General features: G+C 38.3%; 1 long non-coding RNA gene across 1 annotated transcript; it reads right to left on the bottom strand.

The window, feature by feature from the left end:
• Window positions 1-3,006: 3,006 nt before the first annotated feature.
• On the bottom strand, window positions 3,007-4,614 carry LOC133239840 (uncharacterized). Its single transcript, XR_009733998.1, has 2 exons — window positions 3,253-4,614; window positions 3,007-3,169 (listed from the first exon to the last, which is right to left on the bottom strand). It is a non-coding gene; the product is annotated as an uncharacterized LOC133239840 (long non-coding RNA).
• Between the last annotated feature and the right edge of the window lie 15,174 nt (window positions 4,615-19,788).

The following is a 19,788-nucleotide window of genomic DNA, read 5'->3' as shown; positions in this document are numbered from 1 at the left end:
ACTGGAGTGAGTTGCCATTTCCTTTTCCAGGGATCTTCCCAACCCAAGGATTGAACCTGCATGTCCTGCATTGGCAGGTGGATTCTTTACTGCTGAGCCACTAGGGAAACCAATTTAGAGGGTAACATAAAACAAAATAATGGTCTATGATATTTTTCATAATTCAAGGTAGCAAACACAAAAGTTCAATGAACAATCAACAGATCACCAAATGCTTAGCCATTTGCTTATAATTCCCTTTCCAATAAAATTTCATTTAAAAAGATGTCCATATTTTACTATTTAAAAAAAAAATTTGGAGTATTGAGAAACAATGTAGTTGTAACCATCACAAAATTTTGAAGCACTTTTAATTTTTATGGAAGAAATACTATGAAATGTATTTGGTTCAAATTCACTTGAGATGAGATATGTATTAATAATATTATGAAAAAATATTTTATTTGCTGTGTACCAGAGTGAATGCTCTGTCACTCTCCTAATTACTGATATTTTGATTTACTTGATAGGATTCCAAAGAACATCACGCTCTGTGAAAAAGAGCCAGATAATACTTCCATGTTGTCCTCTTCTAGGCAGTACAAAATGAGAACACACTTGATTTTCCTCAGACATTTACAAGGTGAAATTAATTAGGAAAGTGTCCGAATAACACAAAAATGAGGATTTTCCTTTGCCTTTGTGTGCATGCTCAGTCACTGAGTTGTATCTGCCTCTTTGAGACCTCATGGACAGTAGCCCACCAGGCTCCTCTGTCCATGGCATTTTCTAGGCAAGAATACTGGAGCAGGTTGCCATTTTCTGCTCTAGGGGAACTGCCCAACCCAGGGATGACCCGTGGCTCTTGCATTTCCTGTACTGGCAGGCTGATTCTTTACCACTGAGCCACTGGGGAAGCCGCTCTGCCCTTTAACATCATGCTTTTATCTCTGGTTGTATTTGGGCTATGGAAGTTATAACGAAATCTGCTAACACAATGCATACAAATGATGGGTTAAAGGCTTTATCGTATGAGACTAAAATTCTTTCAACAAATCAGCTAGACTTTATACTATACTGCAGAATTTTAATATTCAGAAAACAGAAAAAGATAAATAGTCATATATATGAGGTGGAAATGTTTTTGCTCAGCTTGAGGAATTCCACGTAGGAAAGTTAGTTCTGTGTAGCTAGGAGTTTATTTTCTGATTCATCCTTGGGCTCACTGGATGTGGTAATTACAGGTACATTTTCTGGGCTTAAAACTTCCAGCAATTTTCCACACTCTTGCTAAGAATCATTAATAGATGAGTACACATATGATGAGAGAGTGGTATGGTAGGAGGAAGTTGGACATAGCCAGACTCAGTCTAGACACCCGCTTTAGCTGTGGAAACAAGAACAACCAATCCAATTTCTAGGCTAAAATCACCATTTCCTAAAATACCATATTAGTGACAGTAAATAGACATTTAAAAAGAAAATAACATTTGTGCTATTAAACTGTTTATGGAATAATCTGGGCTGTGCATTCTCATAAACATCAATTTCACATCTGGCTGAGGAAGCCTGAGTTCCAGCAGAAAAAAAAAAAAAATGTTCCTCCAATTTGGCCAAAGTTTCTTTAGAAGACCCAAGGAAGATGAACACTAAATAAATATTTAGAAGCTGAGCTGAATCAGCTTTTCATCATCTTGTTTCTGGTGATGTGCATGAAGAAAACGTTCATGGTCACTTATTTGTGAAGGAAGAGATTGTTCCTTTCATTTACCTTCGTGTATAAATAGTTTAGAGGAACATGTAACAAATTTCAATCACAGCATCATAAGCCCATTCTTTTTCTCCTACTTAAATTTATTTTAATCTCTTCTTAAAAGCAGAGGTTGAAAATTATTAATACAGCAAAGCAGGATATTGAATGAGATTTTTTCCCCTTATGTATACATATGTACATGTGTGTTTCTCCTGTACCAGGACCCAGGATATTTTCTCAGTTATATATTTCAAGTGATTTTGAGATTCATTAATAGAAACATTTGCACTAAATATAAAGCTGTTGACCTTCTATGAGATCACATCATTGGTCTCAAAAGTCTTTCTATTTCCTGGGATGACTTTTGCTCTACATAACATCACTGACAAAAACTGTCTTTCAGTGAACAGCATGTATAATTCTCTGCTGTCCAGGTAGCACCATAGTTCTCCCACACTATTATAGCTGTTTACTATGGTAATGGGCAAGAGACTACACACTAACAATTGTTTTATTTTTCCTAAAATTGCAAATGAAAACCTCAGCGGCTGTCAGTTCAACATTTAGCACCAGAGAGTTTACATTTCTATGACATCTAAGTCTATTCTAACTTTTCACTCCTTGCTTGTATATTCCAACAAAACCAATTTTTCGTTGCTGTCCATAAGATGTAGAGTCATTAATGTTGAAGACTTTCCTGTAGTTTATTTTGAAGCAAAACAAGCTAATTAAATCTGTTTCATCGACTTAATGTTGACAGAAAGTGCTGGAAAAGGCCACAGCTGACTGTGTTGATTTATTTTTAAACTCTAGCAAGTGGTTGCTTTGTGTTCCAAATAGATATCTGGGAGGAAAATGAACTCATTCCGCTCATTTATAAAATTCTTGGGCTTGAGGTGAAACTATCTGAGACAAATTAATAGGTCCCTTCACGGATGTTGTTCTTCATTTCCCTAAAGAAAAACATTGAACATTCCAGAATTGTTAGAAATCTTAAAAATAACACCAATGAGTTCAAGGCTGTTGGCTCATTCCCTTTACATGTTTAATTTTTTTTTTTATTTTGGATTTCATGATCATGGACTATCCCCTAGACCTTCTAGCCAGCTCAGAAGAGTGCCTACTGCTCAAATTTAACAACAACAGTTTTGACCAATAAGCACAGGTTGATCCTGATGGAGTTACATCACTTTTTTCAAGCCTTTAAGAGTGTCCATTATGCTATGGATTATATGCTAGTGTTGGGAGAAAAAAAAAAAAAGATAAAATCCTAGTCATTGATCAGCAAACTCTAGTTGATTTATTCGGTCTCATGCACCATAATGCAGAGACAGGCTTCACTAAATGCCAAGTGAGTAAAGGAGGTAGCAATTACTTCAAGTAGGATCTGCGGCAGTCATCCAAACGTCCAGACAGCAGGAACAGAATGGGAAGAGTCTGGGGAAGAAGATACGAGAGATGAAGTGGTGGGGGGGAGGGGGCGAGGGGCAGGGTTGTGAAGATTAGAAAGGAAATAATACATTTTGGAAGATCCTGAACAGAGAGCTGGAATGAGGCACCAAGGGCATGGAGGAAGGCTGTGCTTGCTAAGATCTGAGGTGTTCCACAAATCAGACATGGCAGAAGGTGGAGAATGCCATTTATGAAAATTGTCATTTTATTCTGACAGAACTGAAAAGACATGTAAGCCTTCTGAGTAGGCTCTGTGATGCTTGGAATAGTTGTGAGGGAACACAGAAGAGCCTGCAAGGTGGGTTACCAAGCGACTGCTCCTAGTTACATCAGAACATGCTCCTCTGTGACCAGAAACCCTCCACCGCTTTGCATTTCAACTAAAGTTAGGCGTTGAGTTCCTACAAGCTTTGACACAGCTGGTCCCCACCTGTCTTCACTCGTGTCTTGCTCTGTGCCCTTGCCATCACGCTCCAGCTCCGCTGCCCTCCTCCCATCTCCAGACAGGCCGACCTCAGTCTTCCCTCTCATCCTTTGCCCTCATTTCCCTGCCCAGGAAGATCCTTCTCCATGTTTGAACTTGTCCCATCATTCAGTGTTCATCTCAACTTGACCTCTGTTCAGAGACTTTCCACGACTCGATTATCTTATTTTGTTTGACAACCTCCCCTCCGCCAACAAGCCACTCTCTGCCCACCACCCTGTCTGCACTTGTGAAGACGTAAGATTTTATATTTATTTACTTGTTTACTTTTAGTCCACTGCCTCTTGGTAGATTGAAAGCTCCATAAGAAATGGAGCGTGCATCTGTCTTTGTTCACCAAGTATAAAACTTAGCACCTGGGAGAGTGTCTGGAAGACCTTCTATAGGTATGGGTTAAGTGAACGAATGAATTGGAAGAGTGAGATTATAACTCAAAGCTGAAAGGTCTGTGAGTGGGAGATAACGCAGCACCTAAATACACAGTCTGAGTACTGGAGCTTCTCACAGCTCACACTTCTGGTGCCCACATGCTGACAATACACTATGTGATGATCCAGATTCTGTGATCTAAATTCATAGTCAGACGTGAACAATAGCCTTATTGTTCACAATCCCCTTCAAGAGAAAATGGGATGAATTTGGAAGGCAGAGGAGCCTGGCAGGCTATAGTCCATGGGGTCACAAAGAGTCGTACATGACTGAACGACTAACACGTGCACACAAGCACACACGCGCACTCACACACACACACACACACCTTTTGTGATAGAAGTCAATGCCATGGAAACATCTGATACTTGGTTCAAACTATAAAATTAATACTCTAGCTTGGTTCAAACTATAAAATTAATACTCTAACAACTTGTGGATGGGAAACTTGAAATTCTTTGGTTTCTTAAATTGGTTATAATCTTTGATTGTCTTCTAATAACACCCTGTTTTATGTTTTAATGATACCACACTGGGACTATTTCATGAAACATTTTGCAAAATATTTGTAATAGTACTTAGAGTTCTCCCAAACCATCAGCATCCTCACATAAGATAATCAGAAAACAAAATAAATCCAGAATGAACTTGACAATGTAAGTTATGTAAACTCAAACCCCATATACTTCCTCAAACTCTTTTTAGGTACTTGGAGCCATTGAGACCAATTAAAAATCAACTATGAACTAATGAAGGTTTAGCTTTTCAAAAATTTAATGGAAGTATTTATAAACTTATTTTCAAATATTCTAAGTTAGATAATAAACTGTCTTAACAGACATTTCTGGCTCTTTATAACCTGGGTAACTAAATGTTTATAAAAACAAAGAATGCTTTTGAATATAATGAAGGAAGGTAAGTTTTGGAGAAAATTGTGTAACATTTTAAATTGGAGGACATTAAAATCACAACTTTCATTGAATTATGTTTGTGTGCAATGCCAACATGTTTCTGTATCAAGACAGAGTTTTCTATTCTACATACTAACACAGCTCACTGAGCAAGTTTTGTTGGGAGCAGATGAGTCTCAGACTGCCAGTGATAACTGATTTTACCAAACTTTCCATAACAGAATTACTACAGTCCAGATTAGTGGTTTGCAAACTGTATGATTAAATCCCTTAAAAACCCTTAAAAGGTACTGCAGAAATTGATCCCAAATCTAAAGTGAGATAGTTTGACTTTTTGTGAGATTTCCAGGCAGCAGAGCAGGAAAAACAGGAAAGTTGTTTATTTTGAGTGACTAACCTCTGGAAACTCACTAATAATAGCTTGTGGGCAGCTGAATGAACAGAGAATGTTGCTGCTGCCACAAATGCCAACTTGAATAAGACGTGACACAGTTGGATATCACCATCCTTTTAGATTTCAACCACAGAAAGAAAGGCCACCCACACTTACAAGCCAGATAGAAAGGAAAGAAAAATCACAGAAATTCTTACTTAAAAAAAAGCTACATCGATACTCTGGCTTTGTCTCCAGGCCTCACAATCCTTACCAAGAGTGTTCAGTGCAACCTGCCAGGTCTTTCTTGAGCTGTGGGACTAAAGGCAAGGATTGACTGTCTAGTGTAGGGTCAAAGGGCAGAGCTCTGGAGCAGTTCTATAGAAACAGATAGGAGCAGTTATGGGCCGTGGTTTTAGTCACAAAGCAACAGATTTGATCTGTGTTAGGAATCTGTCGTGTGTATAAGTCAGCCTTCCATGCTACAGAGTGGAGCTGGTGCTCTCAGGAGAGGCCCTCCTGGGAGTGAAGGATGCTGGGTAATGACCTCTGTGTGTCCCGTGGGCAGTGGCTGCAGACGGCCAGCCGCCTTTGTCCAATCCTGCAGAGGCGAGCATCAACCAGCGCCTCCCACAGGTGTCTCCAGGCGTCCAGGGAGTCAGGAAAGTCACAGAGGTGAAGAACCTGGAGGGTCTGGAACGTCTGTCATTCACTGAGGTGTCTGCAGCCAGTTGGGTTTCATCTTGACTTCCATTGACTATCAGCTCTCGACGGGAAAGGCCCAGGCCTCTCAGCAGTGTATTTCAACTACTTATTGGTAAATAATTCTGCAAAGGAGAATCTGATCTTTGTAAAGCAGGGGGAACACCACAGGTTTCCGACAATGTTTTCCCTTTTTCCACCATCAGGAGCACAATCTTCCTCATGATGTTTCACCATTTCAGTGACTGGCACTGAAGTGTCAGCCCATTTGTCATGGTATGTTTGTCCTCAGAATACTAGGCGGCCTGAAATTTAAAATAACTTTTTGCAAGAGACCTGAAGTAATTCTATACAAGATACACTCAAGGAGAGACTTCAAATAGGACAGTGTAGTTTGGGGCATCCTTCAATACTCTACTGGTAAAATATATACAATTCAGAATTTTATTTAAAACTATTTTTTGCCTGACAGCACGTAGAATGTTCCAGTGAATCCAAAGAAGGTTGGAAAGAAGGGAAATACTTATATTGTGTTATGCACACCATTTCCACTATTTATGATGACGAGCCCAATTTTGTCATCAAATTCCATACATCCAAATAAGAAACACCAAAAACCTCAGGGTGCCACCAAATGCTTCACCAGCTTCTCAGTCTCACCCTAAGTTGCTGTTCTGTGTCATGAAGCAGTAACTGCCCAGAAGATCATCAGTTCAAAACAAACCACACCAAGAGTGGAAAATATAGCACAGAGAGAGGAGGAGGATATAAGCTCAGAAATCCTGAGAGAAGCAGTTCTGCCAAAGGGATATACAGATTTGCACAGTCTGCAACCTGCACATGGGCCCCAGGCTGAGCTGGGAGATAAGACCACCAGAAAATCTAACCTACTGCATCTCTCCTTCCCAAAATGGATGTACAATATTTGCTGTGGAGAAGGCTAAACATGCCCAAGAGCTAATGCACTCCCTAAAAATGAGCAAATATGCAAAACACCTTGCCCTCCAATTGAGACGATTCTAAGTCACAGAACCTATAGCCTCCTGGAAGACCACAGAGGACCTCCGCTCCAGTTATGGTACCAGAATAAGCAATCCTCCCTTCTTAGCATCACTTCCTCACTCCCTTACTGATGTTTCTTAAAATCAGCTTCCAAATAAACTACTTGCAATCAAATTTTGTCTTTGAGATTTCTGAGGAAACCAACCTAAGTTACCGAGCACAGGTCCTGATCATACACATATCACCATTCCATATGATGATTCCTGACATTCACCAAAGCAAGTTTGCAGTTTATTTGCAATCCTTTTTTGGAGGCAGAGAGATTTTTATTATATCCATTCTTACTGTCAAAAGGATCACAGTTTTAATTATAAATATTATTTAGTAGATATGGCTGTTGTCTGTGCAAGTAATAAATAAAATAATATCCTTCCATGGTTAAAGTGCATTTTCCATAGTAGCAAAGGTAATGACTTAAATGCTATGCAGAGGTAGGGAGAATTTTGTTTAGTTAGGAAGATAATCAATCTGACCTATATTAAAGGACATATAGTTTTAGAGATCCAAAGGAAAAAAAAATCTAACAAATATTTAAATATAGCTTTGAGTTCGCACTTGCAAAGGAAAAGCTAAAAAAACCTTTGTATATATAGAACTCAGAAGCTATTCCACATTCAAGGTCAGGAGGGGTGGTGGTGAGGAGATACCCCTCGTCCAAGCTAAGGAGCAGCGGCTGCGCTTTGCTGGAGCAGCCGTGAAGAGATACCCCACGTCCAAGGTAAGAGAAACCCAAGCAAGATGGTAGGTGTTGCAAGAGGACATCAGAGGGCAAACACACTGAAACCATACTCACAGAAAACTAGTCAATCTAACCACAATAGGACCACAGCCTTGTCTAACTCAATGAAACTAAGCCATGCTGTGTGTGGCCACCCAAGACGGGCGGGTATGGTGGAGAGGTCTGACACAATGTGGTCCACTGGAGAAGGGAATGGCAAACCACTTCAGTATTCTTGCCTTGAGAACACCGTGAACAGTATGAAAGGCAAAATGATAGGATACTGAAAGAGGAACTCCCCAGGTCAGTAGGTGCCCAATATGCTACTGGAGATCAGTGGAAAATAACTCCAGAAGGAATGAAGGGATGCAGCCAAAGCAAAAACAATATTCAGTTGTGGATGTGACTGGTGATAGAAGCAAGGTCCGATGTTGTAAGAGCAATATTGCAAAGGAACCTGGAATGTCAGGTCCATGGATCAAGGCAAATTGGAAGTGGTCAAACAGAAGATGGCAAGAATGAACGTTGACATTCTAGTAATCAGTGAACTAAAATGGACTGGAATGGGTGAATTTAACTCAGATGACCATTATATCTACTACTGTGGGCAGGAATCCCTTAGAAGAAATGGAGTAGCCACCATGGTCAACAAAAGAGTCCAAAATGCAGTACTTGGATGCAATCTCAAAAACAACAAAATGATTTCTGTTCGTTTCCAAGGCAAACCATTCAATATCACAGTAATCCAAGTCTATGCCCCAACGAGTAATGCTGAAGAAGCTGAAGTTGAATGGTTCTATGAAGACCTACAAGACCTTTTAGAACTAACACCCAAAAAAGATGTCCTTTTCATTATAGGGGACTGGAAGGCAAAAGTAGGAAGTCAAGAAACACCTACAGTAACAGTCAAATTTGGCCTTGGAATACAGAATGAAGCAGGGCAAAGACTAATAGAGTTTTGCCAAGAAAATGCACTGGTCATAGCAAACACCCTCTTCCAACAAAACAAGAGAAGACTCTACAAATGGACATCACCAGATGGTCAACACCGAAATCAGATTGATTATATTCTTTGCAGCCAAAGATGGAGAAGCTCTATACAGTCAACAAAAACAAGACCAGGAGCTGACTGGCTCAGATCATGAACTCCTGATTGCCAAATTCAGACTTAAACTGAAGAAAGTAGGGAAAACCAATAGACCATTCAGGTATATTCTAAATCAAATCCCTTATGATTATACAGTGGAAGTGAGAAATAGATTTAAGGGACTAGATCTGATAGACAGAGTACCTGATGAACTATGGACAGAGGTTCGTGACATTGAACAGGAGACAGGGATCAAGACCATCCCCATGGAAAAGAAATGCAAAAAAGCAAAATGGCTGTCTGAGGAGGCCTTACAAATAGCTGTGAAAAGAAGAGAAGCAAAAAACAAAGGAGAAAAGGAAAGATATAAGCATCTGAATGCAGAGTTCCAAAGAATAGCAAGAAGAGATAAGAAAGCCTTCCTCAGCGATCAATGCAAAGAAATAGAGGAAAACAACAGAATGGGAAAGACTAGGGATCTCTTCAAGAAAATTAGAGATACCAAGGGAACATTTCATGCAAAGATGTGCTCGATAAAGGACAGAAATGGTATGGACCTAACAGAAGCAGAAGATATTAAGAAGAGGTGGCAAGGCTACACAGAAGAACTGTACAAAAACGATCTTCAAGAAGGTGAAGATAATCATGATGATGTGATCACTGACCTAGAGCCAGACATCCTGGAAGTGAAGTCAAGTGGGCCTTAGAAAGCATCACTACGAACAAAGCTAGTGGAGGTGATGGAATTCCAGGTGAGCTATTTCAAATCCTGAACGATGATGCTGTGAAAGTGCTGCACTCAATATGCCAGCAAATTTGGAAAACACAGCAGTGGCCACAGGACTGGAAAAGGTCAGTTTTCATTCCAATCCCAAAGACAGACAATGACAAAGAATGCTCAAACTACCGCACAATTGCTCTCATCTCACACGCTGGTAAAGTAATGCTCAAAATTCTCCAAGCCAGTCTTCAGCAATACGTGAACCATGAACTTCCAGATGTTCAAGCTGGTTTTAGAAAAGGCAGAGGAACCAGAGATCAAATTGCCAACATCTGCTGGATCATCAAAAAAAGCAAGAGAGTTCCAGAAAAACATCTATTTCTGCTTTATTGACTATGCCAAAGCCTTTGACTGTGTGGATCACAATAAACTGTGGAAAATTCTAAAAGAGATAGCAATACCAGACCACCTGACCTGCCTCTTGAGAAACCTATATGCAGTTTAGGAAGCAACAGTTAGAAGTGGACGTGGAACAACAGACTGGTTCCAAATAGGAAAAGAAGTACGTCAAGGCTGTATATTGTCACCCTGCTTATTTAATTTATATGCAGAGTACATCATGAGAAACGCTGGGCTGGAAGAAGCACAAACTGGAATCAAGATTGCCGGGAGAATATCAATAACCTGATATGCAGATGACACCACCCTTATGGCAGAAAGTGAAGAGGAACTAAAAGGCCTCTTGATGAAATTGAAAGTGGAGAGTGAAAAAGTTGGCTTAAAGCTCAACATTCAGAAAACAAAGATCATGGCATCTGGCCCCATCACTTCATGGGAAATAGATGGGAAACAGCGGAAACAATGTCAGACTTTATTTTTTTGGGCTCCAAAATCACTGCAGATGGTGACTGCAGCCATAAAATTAAAAGACACTTACTCCTTGGAAGAAAAGTTATGACCAACCTAGATAGCATATTCAAAAGCAGAGACATTACTTTGCCAACAAAGGTCCGTCTAGTCAAGGCTATCGTTTTTCCTGTGGTCACGTTTTGATGTGAGAGTTGGACTGTGAAGAAGGCTGAGCACTGAAGAATTGATGCTTTTGAACTGTGGTGTTGGAGAAGACTCTTGAGAGTCCCTTGGACTGCAAGGAGATCCAACCAGGCCATTCTGAAGGAGATCAGCCCTGGCATTTCTTTGGAGGGAATGATGCTGAAGCTGAAACTCCACTACATTGGCCACCTCATGTGAAGGGTTGACTCATTGAAAAAGACTCTGATGCTGGGAGGGATTGGGGCAGGTGGAGAAGGGGATGACAGAGGATGAGATGGCTGGATGGCATCACTGACTCGATGGATGTGAGTCTGAGTGAACTCTGGGAGCTGGTGATGGACAGGGAGGCCTGGTGTGCTGCGATTCATGGGGTTGCAAAGAGTCAGACACGACTGTGTGACTGAACTGAACTGATACACATAAATCATAATTCCTTTATATAGTTCTATGAGATCAATTTTGTAGTAGAAGAGTTGTGGATATTTCAAAAATTACTGATTATCAAAGCAATTATAAAAATATTTTCCAATATGCTAAATAATTTCCAATCATCCTAAATTCCAAATAGGCATCTTATTATATAGGAAACAGCCCTCTAAAAATAGTCAATGCATTTTTTTTTAAAAAGGATATTTCTGTATTAAAAGAATCCTGTCATAAAATTTAGCAGCCAGACAAACCTTTGGCAGGATTGACCATAGAATGGCACTGTGGGGAAATTGAACTGATACCACAAATATGTTTGAATATTGTTTTGTTCCAATATTATGTAAATTCTGCAAATCTAAAACAGAAAGTTTATATAAAAGATGCCAAGTGGATCTCTGTGTGTGCTTCATTCCTTGTTACTTAGGAAATGATGTGCTTTCTGCTTAATGATGCTGAAAATCACTCCAAGGACACAGAGCCAAATATGCAGGGGACCCATTGCCTGGTGTAATTTGCAAACCATCAGTTATTTCTGTCATAGGCATGAACTTTGTTTAAAGCGCTAGTAGCAGAGTGTGAGTGGTGGAGTAACTCTTAAAAATTGTAACACAAGACTCAGAGGGCAAGCAGCTTTTTAACAAACTCCAGTTAGTATGATTGGTAAAACAAGCACCACTTAGATAGTAAGCACAACAGTAAGTCTTTGATGTAGAGGTAACAGGGCAATTTAGACCAATAAACAAGCCAGTAATATTTTCAATCTGTGTGCTGGAGGCCTTTCAGTACAGTCCAAAACAGACTACAAGAACTAATTAACCAACCGATAAACACAGTAGTACGTTAGGGGTGTTCTTTCAAATTTAATCTTACCTTCATTTTTTGAACATAATCTTTTTTAACATAATCTTTAAGTTACATTTAGGAACATCATTTTTTTGAAATTTTTAATTGAAGGATAATTGCTTTACAGAATTTTGTGGTTTTCTGTCAGACATCAATAAGAATCAGCCACAGGTACACCCATGTCCCCTCCCTCCAGTTTAGAGTAGCAAAGCTGATTTGACATGTTGGCCATATTCATAATCAATATGTATAAAGACTAAGTCAGAAATCACTCAGATGATCAGATTTTTTTTTAAGGCATATTTTTTTTTCCCTTTTCTCTCCAGAAAGATGCAAAACTAAATATTACCCAATATTCATTTGGTAATCTAGGCAAATTCCAATGGCTTAACTATCACTATGTTGGTTTTATAACAAAATTTATGCAAGTAAATGCATTGATGGTGCTTCAAATTTATTGATGGCTTGGTAGCAATGTACTAATTTTGTGGTTAGCTGTCTATTAAGAAGACAGAAATAGTTTTTTTTTTTTGCAAACCATATAATATTAAGTTTAATCTTTGTGATGATTTCATTTCTGTTATGAATATAGTAAATTTGACCACCTATCATGGATGTGAGTTTGAGTGAACTCCGGGAGTTGGTGATGGACAGGGAGGCCTGGTGTGCTGCAATTCATGGGGTCGCAAACAGTTGGACGCGACTGAGTGACTGAACTGAACTGAACTGATTGTGGTAAAGTCAATATATTTCTCTTTGGGGGAAATACGAGAGAGAAAAGACAAGGCATAAGCAAGATGTGTTGAATTTTCAAAGTTTTGAAGGAAAGAAAATACTTCTGCAGAAAGGAAACTGAAAACATATAAATTTTAGATTTTTCATGCTTAAGTCACTATTACAGTTATCATGTTATTCTATTTATATCTTTCTTGTTTCCATTATTCACATCTTGTATATTATGGCCTAAGTAATTTACATATTTGCTTACCAGTTAGGATGTTGTAATAATCTCAAACTATTTTCTGAGGGAAATATTGACCTTGGCTTCAGGTATTCACTTTGACAAATTCTGTAGGGAATTAAAAAGTAATCTGCTTCTGCACATCAAAGGAAACTATTAGCAAGGTGAAAAGACAGCCTTCAGAATGGGAGAAAATAATAGCAAATGAAGCAACTGACAAACAACTAATCTCAAAAATATACAAGCAACTCCTACAGCTCAACTCCAGAAAAATAAACGACCCAATCAAAAAATGGGCCAAAGAACTAAATAGACATTTCTCCAAAGAAGACATACAGATGGCTAACAAACACATTAAAGATGCTCAACATCACTCATTATCAGAGAAATGCAAATCAAAACCACTATGAGGTACCATTTCACACCAGTCAGAATGGCTGCGATCCAAAAGCCTACAAATAATAAATGCTGGAGAGGGTGTGGAGAAAAGGGAACCCTCTTACACTGTTGGTGGGAATGCAAACTAGTACAGCCACTATGGAGAACAGTGTGGAGATTCCTTAAAAAACTGGAAATAGAACTGCCTTATGATCCAGCAATCCCACTGCTGGGCATACACACTGAGAAAACCAGAAGGGAAAGAGACACGTGTACCCCAATGTTCATCGCAGCACTGTTTATAATAGCCAGGACATGGAAGCAACCTAGATGTCCATCAGCAGATGAATGGATAAGAAAGCAGTGGTACATATACACAATGGAGTATTACTCAGCCATTAAAAGGAAAACATTTGAATCAGTTCTAATGAGGTGGATGAAACTGGAGCCTATTATACAGACTGAAGTAAGCCAGAAGGAAAAAGATAAATACAGTATACTAACACATATATATGGAATTTAGAAAGATGGTAACAATAACCCGGTGTACGAGACAGCAAAAGAGACACTGATGTATAGAACAGTCTTATGGACTCTGTGGGAGAGGGAGAGGGTGGGAAGATTTGGGAGAATGACATTGAAACATGTAAAATATCATGTAAGAAATGAGTTGCCAGTCCAGGTTCGATGCACGATACTGGATGCTTGGGGCTAGTGCACTGGGACGACCCAGAGGGATGGTATGGGGAGGGAGGAGGGAGGAGGGTTCAGGATGGGGACCACATGTGTACCTGTGGCAGATACATTTTGATATTTGGCAAAACTAATACAATTATGTAAAGTTTAAAAATAAAATAAAATTAAAAAAAATAAAAATAAAAAGTAATCTGTTCAGATACAAGTCAATTTGTCTTCTTAAATTAAATATATATATATATATTTATATATATTATATATATATATATATATATATATATATATATATATATATATATATAAACTCAAGTCTTTTAAAATCTTACCACTTTTCAAGTTCCATACCAAGGACAATAAATCTGTCTTTAATTAAAACCATAAGAAAGAACTCTATTGTAGGCACTTTCTAAAAAAATATATCCTGAAATTTGCTGCTGCCTGTCTTAATAGGAGTTTGATAATACTCACAGAATATCAGTTGCAGAGTATATAAAATATCTTATAGGGTATTTCATAAATATTAAATTTATCCCTGGATGAAACTGATTCACTTGAGAACCAAGCAGACTACTTCCTTGACTCAACTTGTAATCAATTTTTACTAGAGAATTTCACCTTGACTTGAAAAATGACTACATTTGATCATGAAGCTGTGTCTGAGGACACTACTGTACAATGTAACTTGAGCTGTTTGAGGATCCACAGGAGAAATTTCTCTTAAGATGTAGTGTCACAAGTACCTATTTTCTCCTAAGAGAAAAAAGTCTTACAAAAAAGTGCTCAATCTTATATCCAATATTCTTTTTTGTGTTACGTGGTAGCTCAGGGCCAGATCTGAATCCTATCGCTATATGTGCATAAATTAATTTTACCTCTTACATTATCAGATTTTCTATTCAAATTTTACTTGTAACATGATAATACCTATTTGTCTTCCCTGACAATATTTATGTTTGTAAACCACTTTTAATTAGACTTTTAATGTTTCTTATGGGTTACTGGGAACTCTTTAAGGGTATTAGCTGTTACATGTTAGCAGATGATATGATAATGTTATAATTCTATTTTTTATCTTTAAAAAAAATTTAATAAAAAAATATTTATTTTTTTTAGGTACCCTGTGCTGCATGTGATATCCTAGTTCTCTGATCAGGGATGGAAACCATGTTCCCGACGCGTGCTGCAATTCATGGGGTTGCAAAGAGTCAGACATGACTGAGCGACTGAACTGAAATGACTGAACTGAACATTGGAAATGCAAAGTCTTAACCACTGGACTGCCAGGGAAGTCCAATCATGTTAGAATTTTAGACCAATTACTATTAGTCCATGGGGTCACAAAGAATCGGACACAACTGAGCGACTGAACTGAACTAAACTGTTAGGACAACAAGAGAAATAGGTTAGGGATAAAGGAACTAGAGAAAAGAAGACTGAAGAGAAAATGACAACAAAATCCAGTGAATTAGAAAATGAATTCAGAGAGTAAGTGCTGGTAGACAGACAGGAGAAGACAGAAGTTAGAAATGTTCATGGGATAGCAGTCAAATGGTTTGGTTGCCAGTTGGATGTGTTTATTCAAGATAAAGGAAATGAAAGAAGGCAACTCTAGTGTCTGCCTTGGAAAATCTAGTGGTTGGCAGATCAGGGACATAGAGGGATCAGTGTGGGAAGAACATTTGGAGCTTGAGATGATCTGGAACAAGTCAGTAAACACATTCATTGGGAAGCTGGATATGCAGAATGGGAATGGGGAGAGGCATCCTGGAGATAGAGTCACCATCCTATGATTAAGGATCAAAGTTATGATAGTGGATGAGGTTGTCCAGGGAGACCAAGTAGAATTAGAATTAGTGGAGGACTGTGTTTTGGGGGAAATTGATATTTAAGGGATTGGCAGACAGAGCTGACTTCATGATATAAATTAAAAATAAAAAGACCAAAGAAGGAAAGTCTAGACAAAATCAAGTTTCAAGAAGAAAAGGGCTCTTAAATATATCACCCAGTAGACAAAAGTTCAAGTAGGAGGAAAGGTGAATGGGGTCTATTGCATGATTAGAAGACTGTGCATAACTTGGACCACAGTGGTTCCATGGATTGGTGACAAAAAAGACTGATTACATGAATGTGAAGATAAATTAGGTACTTAGTGCATTTATTTACAGAACCACTTGAAGACAATTACAAACCTAGACCGAGATCAACATAAAAAAGAAAACTTTTGACCGCTATAACATGAAATCGATACAAAATTCTCCTAATAAGATATGATTTAAGATCCTTTAAAAGTATAATCTTAAGGTACCTATTACTCAAATACTGCATACAGTGGGCCAAAGGAGAAACATCATAACCACTTTAGTTTCAAGAAGACATTAATGTCACTAAGTTTCTCTCATAAAAATTCTGAGTAAATCTGAATTAACTTAGAGTTGAAGGAAAATTCCTTAACACTGAAAGAATAATTCAATCCCAAAGCCCAATAATTCAATATCATATTTAATAGCAAATATAACCTGGTTTTATAATATTAAATCACAGAAATAAAGTAATACATATTAACAGAAAGAAAGCTGAATATAATTCCACTTTCTGGAAACACAACTATTTTCTCAAATAAAGAAGACTGAGCGTTTACTTTCCATGGAGGCTTCATTTGGTTACCATTTGATGTTGGCGTAGATAGTTCTGTTCATGTTTTTCTGGCCAGGGCAGAAAGACTTAATATCGTCTCTTCTATTATCATGCCAGCTTCAAGACTCTTTTTCACAAATAACTTATTCTAATCATTTAATGTGCAAATGTTAACTATCTTGGAGAAACTCTCATACTGTAATTTACTCTCACATTATTGAAATTTTTATGGCCATATTTTGTAATATCTTTTCATGCAAGCAATATGTGTATGTGTTGGTGAATGGGGCTACCATGTAATTTTAATTTCTAAAATAAAGTTGTCATGCAGAACATCCCTTTCCAATATTGTTTTCATTTCCTTGGTTTCAGCCATATAAGAAAATACCTAAAATTACCCTTTCCTGGTTAGCTACTATTTCAGTGCACTGCAAATCTATTTAGAGATAATTTTTTTGAGTTCTTCTCCCACTTCCTTATATAAAGTTTTTCTAATCTCCAGGAGCACACAGTACATACTCTATGAAATCAGGATATTTTTAAATTAATTTTACTAATTAAGGCCAATATATAATTTGTGTAACAGAAGATAGGATCGATCAGACTGTTATTAATAGCAAACTAATGTATTTAAACTTTGTTTACTGACTGAGAAGGTAAAATACATATACATTGTGGTGAGGGGGTCATTCTGGAAACACAGACTTGGGTGTTGCCAGGATGTCACTATGAAATCTGAAAGGTATTTGTTTTGAATTCTGTCACAGTCAATTTAAAGGCCAGATAGAAGGGAGATTTTTGACATAAATACTCTTTGCCCTTTGCACAGTATACATTTTTGAAGACTTTAATATAGCAGAATGTGAGAAAGATAAAAGAAATGTGTCTTCTGGGCCCTGAGGTCTAGGAATGTTTCAACAAATGCATGCACTTTAATTAGTTAAGAGTTTTCTCACTTTCTCAGTGTTAACATTTTTCTATTTGTAAGCTGCTCTGAAGATTCAAGACATGAGGATTTTTGCAAGAATACTGAGACAGGAAGCCAGGTATTTCTGCTGCCTGGATGGAGTGAGAGACATCGCTGAGCTGCATGCACGAGTACACCTACTGAGAGTCTGTGGTCTGCGTGTGCAAATGCTGGTGTCTGGCTATATTAGCTGCAAGGTGTCTGACTTTGAGCAAGTTGCTGCAACTTCCTCATCTGTAAAGTCGGGTGATAGTATCTATGTTTCAGTATTGCTGTGAAATTTGATTTATATATGCATGCTCAGTCACTTCAGTGATATCTCTTTCTTTGCGACCCTATGGACTGTAGCCTGCCTGGCTCCTGTGTCCATGAGATTCTCCAGGCAAGAATACTGGAGTGAGTTTCATTTCCTTCTCCAGGGGATCTTCCTGAATGAGAGATCAAACCTGTGCCTCCTGCATCTCCTGCATGCAGGTGGATTCTTTACCCACTGAGCTACCTGGGAAACTCCTTGAAACATATATAGTAATCTACATATTACATATAAAATTTATATATATATATAAGATTAATGTATATGTCTGGGTGTGTATACACACACACATGTATATAGCTTTAAATATAGCCTTATAATTGTTGTTGTTCAGTCACTAAGTTGTGTCCAACTCTTTGAGACAAAGAGTTGTCTCAAAGGACTGCAGCAAGTACATATAAAGTGGTTATGATGTTTCCAAGGACTGCAGCACACCAGGCCTTGCTTCTCTATCTCCTGGAGTTTGCTCAGATTAATGTTCATTGAGCTGGTGATGTTATCTAACCATTTCATCCTCTGTTTTCCCCTTCTCCTCCTGCCATCAATATTTCCCGGCATCAGTTTCTTTTCCAATAAGTCAGCTCTTTGCATCAGGTGGCCAAATATAGGAGCTTCAACCTCAGCATTAGTCCTCCCAATGAATATTCAGGGTTGATTTCCTTTAGGAAGACTGACTGGATTTCCTTGCAGTACAATGGACCCTCAAGAGTCTTCTCCAGCACCACAATGTGTAAACATCAATTCTTCAGTGCTCAGCCTTCTTTATGGCCTTATAATAAGCAGTAATAAATTATCTGTTCTAAATGGTGTTGATTCAGTCTAACTTCAGATATTGGTTAGTGGTGGAAAAAAAAAAGTGAGTAAAATTTCTGGTGATCTAATAAGATAACCTGAATGGTCTAGTGGTTTCTCTACTTCCTTCAATTTAAGTCTGAAATTGGCAATAAGGAGTTCATGATCTGAGCCACAGTCAGCTCTCACTCTTGTTTTTGCTGACTGCATAGAGCTTCTCCATCTTTGGCTACAAAGAGTATAATCAATCTGATTTCAGTGTTGACCATCTGGTGATGTCCATGTGTAGAGTCTTCTCTTGTATTGTTGGAAGAGGGTGTTTGCTATGACCAGTGCATTCTCTTGGCAAAACTCTGTTAGCCTTTGCCCTGCTTCATTCTGTACGCCAAGACCAAATTTGCCTGTTACTCCAGGTGTTTCTTGACTTCCTACTTTTGCATTTCAGTCCCCTATAATGAAATGGACATCTTTTTTGGGTGTTAATTCTAAAAGGTCTTGTAGGTCTTCATAGAACCATTCAACTTCAGCTTCTTCAGCATTAATAGTTGGGGCATAGACTTGGATTAATGTGATATTGAATGGTTTGCCTTAGAAATGAACAGAGATCATTCTGTCATTTTTGAGATTGCATCCAAGTACTGCATTTTGGACTCTTTTGTTGACTTTGATGGCTATTCCATTTCTTCTAAAGGATTCTTGCCCACAGTAGTAGACATAATGGTCTTCTGAGTTAAATTCACCCAATACAGTCCATTGTAGTTCACTGATTCCTAAAATGTCAATGTTCACTCTTGCCATCTGTTTGAACACATCCAATTTGCCTTGATTCATGGACCTAACATTCCAGGTTCCTATGCAGTATTGCTCTTTACAGCATCAGACTTTACTTCCATCATCAGTGACATCCACAACTGGGTGTTTTTTTTTTTTTTTTTTGCATCTCTTCATTCTTTCTGGAGTTATTTCTTCACTGATCTCCAGTAGCATATTGGGCACCCACCGACCTGGGAAATTCATCTTTCAGTGTCCTATCTTTTTACCTTTTCATACT

This window comes from Bos javanicus, chromosome 27, assembly GCF_032452875.1.
Source record: "Bos javanicus breed banteng chromosome 27, ARS-OSU_banteng_1.0, whole genome shotgun sequence".
NCBI classification, from domain to species: domain Eukaryota; kingdom Metazoa; phylum Chordata; class Mammalia; order Artiodactyla; family Bovidae; genus Bos; species Bos javanicus.
Note: the sequence above shows the minus strand (reverse complement) of the source record. Positions and strands in the feature narration are given on the sequence as shown.